We start from the raw sequence: 6,000 nt of genomic DNA on the forward strand, positions 1-6,000 counted from the left end.
CTGTTTCGCAGAACACCTTTGGATACTCCATGATGACGTCATCTTTCGATGCAAATTTTGTTTCCACACAAAACATCTCATTCCAATCCAGCTTCAGTGATCCCAACCAATTTCTACCTATCAAGGCAGACTTGTCTCCTGTCATTGCTAAGAGAAGCAAGCTCTGAAACTGATCCTTGTATTTCACTGGTATGATGGTACATTCTACAACAGGGATTTGCTCTTCTGAGTAGCCTTGCAGCTCTATATTAAATTTTCCAGTCGAAAATCACTCAACCTGTCGAGGTATAGCGAATTTGGTACTATGCTCATGGATACACCAGTGTCAATTTCCATGGATATCCTGGTTCCTGCAACGTCTATGTGGATGGCGATACATCGCGAATCGTTGTGAGATACACTTGTGCTCCTGATGACATGCATCTCCAGAACTTCCTCGTTCTGTTGTTTCTCTTCAATGCTATTTCGTGTCTGGCAATTTCTACTTCTAGCATTTAAGATCTGTTTACTCTTCAGTCAGCAAGCCTTTGCAAGACGCCCAGTTTTCTTGCAGAAGAAACACTCTGCCTTCACATATGGACAGTTTTGAGCAATGCGTTGTCCCAGGCACCGAAAGCACGACTTCAATTTATTGTTACCTTGGCCAGTTGCTGAGGCCTTGGGACCCAACTGCCTTTTACTTTTAACTTGCAGGCAATTCGCCCTCAGTTGTCTGACCACTGGAAATGGTGTGAAATTCTCGGGAATATTGGTCGGCCATATCCGTCGACATTGCTGTCTGACAATTAAATCAAAAGTCAAGTTTGGGATTGTCAACAACTTCCTTCTGATTGCTTCACATTTTATTTTTCATCCCACAAACAAAGCGGTCACGCAATGCTTAGGCCTGAAAGTTTCCAAAATGACACTGAATGGATAGTTTTTTTAAAGCTACAATGACCTCATTGATACCCTCATCAATTAATTGATCTCTTATTCCAACATGATAAATTTCACCAATTTGCAGGAGCTCAGGACTGTAGTGCTAATCTCTGTTAGTGGTGTGTCCTTTGGCTTGACGGGAACTAGCAAATTTTTCAGGGTTTCATACACATCAGGGCCTGCATCAGTCAGGAAATAGCCCGTTTCCTTTCTAAAACCTCCCATTTACGATTTTCATCATCGGGGACTTCGACAATACTATTCGGGATGGAACTAATTTCTATCCGCTCCACATATGCTCCGAAAGTCTCACAATGGAACTCACCAAAGCACCCTATTATTCCCATAGGCGCAGCCATCTGGTCTCTGGCAATGTCGACAGTTCAGCCAAATGTGCTTGTCATTTACCTTGGATTTTTAGCTGTTCTGCAAACAAAGAGCTCTCAAAGTCTCTCTGTTGGTTGGCAGGAACATTTACCAAAAAACTTCAGCTGGGGAATCCTGAAATCCCTTTTCTTACTTACATCAGTAGTTGCATTGCATCTGTAGTCCACTAGATGGAGCAGTAGACTGCTCATGGGAGCTATCTTACAACTATGTTAAAGGCGCAATATAAATAAAAGTTGCTGTTGTTGTTGTCGTGTATCTCACTGCAGTGTTTGCCCTGAGTGTACAGCACTACATAAGAACATAAGAAATAGGCTACTTGGCTCCTCGAGCCTGCTCCGCCATTTAATAAGTTGATGGCTGATCTGATCATGGACTCAGCTCCACTTTCCTGCCCTCTCCCCACAACCCTTTATTCATTTATCGCTCAAATATCTGTCTATCTCCGCCTTAAATATATTCAATGACCCAACCTCCACAGCTCTCTGGGGTAGAGAATTCCATAGACTTACAAACCTCTGAGAGAAGAAATTCCTCCTCATCTCAGTTTTAAATGGGCGGCCCTTATTCTGAGACTATGTCCCCTAGTTTTAGTTTCCACTATGAGTGGAAATATCCTCTCTGCATCCACCTTGTTTAGCCCCCTCATTATCTTATATGTTTCGTTAAGATCATCTCTCATTCTTCTGAACTCCAATGAGTATAGGCTCAACCTATCTTCATAAGTCAACCCCCTCATCTCCAGAATCAACCTTGTGAACCTTCTCTGAACAGTTTCCAATGCAAGTATATCCTTCTTTAAATAGCGAGACCAAAACTGTATGCAGTACTCCAGGTGTGGCCTCACCAATACCCTGTACAGTTGTAGCAGGACTTCTCTGCTTTTATACTCTATCCTCCTTGCAATAAAGGCCAACTTTCCATTTGCTTCCTGATTACTCACATTTATGCTTCATGCAAAAGAATCCCAGGTCCCTCTGTACTGCAACACTTTGTAATTTTTCTCCATTTAAATTATAATTTGCTTTTCTATTTTTTCTGCCAAAGTGGATAACTTCACATTTTCCCACATTATACTCCATCTGCCAAATGTTTGCCCACTCACTTAGCCTGTCTGTATCCTTTTGCAGATTTGTTGTGTCTTCCTCACAATTTACTTTCCCACCCATTTTTGTATCATCAGCAAACATGGCAACATTACACTCGGTCCCTTCATCTAAGTCATTAATATAGATCGTAAATAGTTGAGGCCCCAGCACTGATCCCTGCAGCATCCCACTCGTTACTGATTGCCAACCGGAAAATGACCCATTTATCTGGGACCCACACACTGCTATTGAACAGGGATACTGATCGAAGGCCATTGATTTAACATGGGAAGAATCCAGTCTAACAGGTAATATGGGGCTGACTGTCTGGGAAATACTGACACTCCTACCCTGCAGCTGTCAATCATTGATCTGAGTGGAATAACCCTGACTGACCAATCTCTTCGCTCCTCTCTAGGGCAAAGGTCACCGATGAGCCTGGATCCAAAGACAGCAAACTGGAACTTGGTTCTGTCTGATGATCTGAGGTCAGTAACATGGACTGAACAGGGAGAGCCCTACCCACCTCACCCAGAGAGGTTTAAAGACCATCCCCAAGACCTCTGCTCCCAGAGCTTCTCCTCAGGATCCCATTCCTGGGATGTGGAGACTACTGGGGATTACTGGCGAATAGGGATTGTGTGTGGGAGTGTAGAGAGGGAGGGGAAATTGTATTACCTTGGGAACAGCAATAAATCCTGGTGTTTATATTATCATGGTCGTCTCTGGTCCCGGGACAGTTGGCAGATTATTGAGCTCCTCTCACTGGTCCGGTCTGTGAGCAGGTTCCAAGTTCAGTTGGACTATGAGGCTGGGACTGTGTCATTTCACCAGATCACTGGCTCAAAGGGACATTTATACACATTTCGAACCACGTTCACTGAACTCGTGTTTCCAGCATTTTATTGTCGGGACAAATCCCTAAACTGTTAAATTAATCCTGGTTGGGGGCTGTGATGATGTCATTTCCAGCTCTCCCACGGTCATGCTATGGGTAGGGCTTGCTCCCAGGCCCCTCCCTCTGGTGATGCTGTGAGTGGGACAATCTCAGGCCCCTCCCCTGGTGATGCTGTGGGTGGGACAATCTCAGGCCCCTCCCATGGTGACACTGTGGGCGGGTCTTTCTCAGGCCCCTCCCATGGTGATACTGTCGGCGAGTCTTTCTCAGGCCCCTCCCTCTGGTGATTTTGTGCGTGGGACTCTCAGGCCTCTCCCACTGGTGATGCAGTGGGCCGGTTTCTCTCAGGCTCCTCCCACTGGTGATGCTGTAGGCGGGGCTCTCTGAGGCCACTCCCTCTGGTGATGCTATGGGCGGGGCTCTCAGGCCCCACTCCTGGTGATGCTGTGGGCTGGGCTCTCTCAGGCCCCTGCCCTTGGTGATGCTGTGGGTGGGGCTCTCTCAGGCCCCTTCCCGAGGTTTGAGGTGCCTGTGACTGACAGGCCGTGCTGGGCTCAGTCCTCAGACTGTATCTGTGGTGCTGAGGCTGGGACCCGGCTTCCTGCTCTCCAGGTTTCTGTTCCCTCTGTTCCCAGGCAGGCCCCTCACTCCCTCTCCACCCTCCTTATTCCAGCAGGGGTTGTGAGGTGCTGGATTGGAGCTCCCTCCCTCCCCGGATTCTCCAACTTTCAGCCTCTCTACTCCCAGTGCTTCAGGAGCTGTTGGCGGGGAGCCCCCCAAACGCAGCCATTCTCAGCTGGCCCATCCTGTGCCCGTCTCTGGCTGCTCCGGTGACCAATCAGAGGCTGGTCAATGGGGAAAGGAGAGCGTCTGCCCATGAGCTGATCCCCCAGGCTTCCCCAGGGCAGGCTGGAGGCTCCAACTATCCACTTTCTGTCAGACAACTTCCCGGCAGTCCCAGAGACCACAACCAATCACAGCACTGACTGGGGGAACAGTGCCTGAACCTACACCAGCCCTGATTCTCATGGCTGCACACACTGCTGCAACTTCCCAGCAATGTTTCCTGCCCTGTGGAATAGATCGCCATATCCCACAGGGAGGGTGAGAGGAAGGAGGTGAATCAGTCCTCGTGCTGGAGTTCAAACCTGATCCCACATCTTCAATCCACCTGACATGGTCAATGATCGATCCCTTGTCAGGGTCCAACATCACTACATCCTTCGCCAATTCTTTTAAACCTTTTATCGAGGTCAGGGAACAGCATCTGCAGCAGCTGCTGGAGGCTCCACATTCTCAGCATCTGCATCTGGGTCCTCAATATTGTATCCTGACCCGACCACAACACCCACATCATTGGTCCCTGACCTGATCCCTTTACTCTCCCTACTGGAACCGATTGTGGTGAGCACAATTCTGATTCAATGAATGATTTAAAGTTGTTCGATTTCTCGCACTCACTTGAGGGGCGGCTGAAGGATTTTGGACTTTTAAAAAATATTGTTAATTACCTGGTAAAGGAGCTGGGTTTGATTAAAAGTACTAATTCAACAAAGGAATTGTTAAACTGACTGTTCACTGGTATGCTGGGAAGGTTGGCCACATTGGAAAAGTCTTATAGACTGTCTCGAAGGTTAAAGATAAGACAGCTGTGAGGTCTTGATGATCTGTGAGAAACTGCTGTAAACATCAGATTCTGTCGTATCAACTTGTTTTATACCCTGGGAAAGAGAGAGAGTGGAAACATACCAACAGTGTGTTGTTGCCAGCAAGAAGGGTATAAAACCAGCCATTTCAGTAAGATCGAAAGAGACAGTCATGAGACAGACCAATAGATCCCCACACAGGATGGTGATGGAGAATTAACCTCTCAGTCTCCCAAAGCAGAATAATTGACCATTCTGAGTTGAGTTGTATGACTGACTTATAGCCTGTATTAATCTCTGTCTGTAAAACTAATTGTACTTCAGTGCTAATAAAACCAATTAGTTAGAAATGTTTAAAGCCTTGGTGATCTTATCTCCTATTACCCTAAAGAGTAAAGAGAGTAAATTTAAAAATCAGACAGTTGCTCTGTCCCTAACAACAGTTTTGTCATGTATTTCACCATCTTGCAATGATTATAAGTATGTAACTGTAACTCATGCACACTGTACCTGTACCCTTGTAATGCACACCCTGACTACAGGGAGTGAGCTCCTCACCTGGGCTTCCAGGTATAAAAGGGGAGTTCCCACCCAGGATCAGCACTCTTTAGTCCTGGAAATAAAGTGAAGGTCACAGAGTGACCGTGTCTGACATATCCATGCCTCGTGTGAGTTTGTAACAAGGTGCAGAGACACAACATCTGGCGACGAGAAGCGGGAATCACCAAACCACGAGGATGGCCACCGGCAGCACAGAGGAACGTTACTGTGTGGGTGAGGACTGGGACGACTGTGGAAAGACTCCAGCAGAGCTTTGTCACAAAGGACTGGCTGGAAGAGGCAGCGGCTGACAAGCGGAGGGCGCATCTACTGACCAGCTGTGGTCCACAGATGTATGCGCTAATGAAACACCTGCTCGCACCCCAAAAGCCAGCGGACAAGTCCTTCAAAGAGCTCAGCCAGCTGACCAGTGAGCATCTCAAGCTGGCCCGGCACCGGTTCTACTCTCACCGGCGTCGGGAGGGTCAAAACATCTCGGACTTCGTGGCGGAACTGCGGC

At 47.3% G+C, this 6,000-nt stretch overlaps 1 pseudogene; it reads left to right on the plus strand.

The window, feature by feature from the left end:
• Nucleotides 1-5,596, plus strand: part of LOC139262689 (E3 ubiquitin-protein ligase TRIM39-like) — a 29,215-nt pseudogene extending 23,619 nt beyond the window's left edge.
• Nucleotides 5,597-6,000: the final 404 nt, after the last annotated feature.

This window comes from Pristiophorus japonicus, chromosome 4 (genome assembly GCF_044704955.1).
Source record: "Pristiophorus japonicus isolate sPriJap1 chromosome 4, sPriJap1.hap1, whole genome shotgun sequence".
NCBI lineage: Eukaryota > Metazoa > Chordata > Chondrichthyes > Pristiophoridae > Pristiophorus > Pristiophorus japonicus.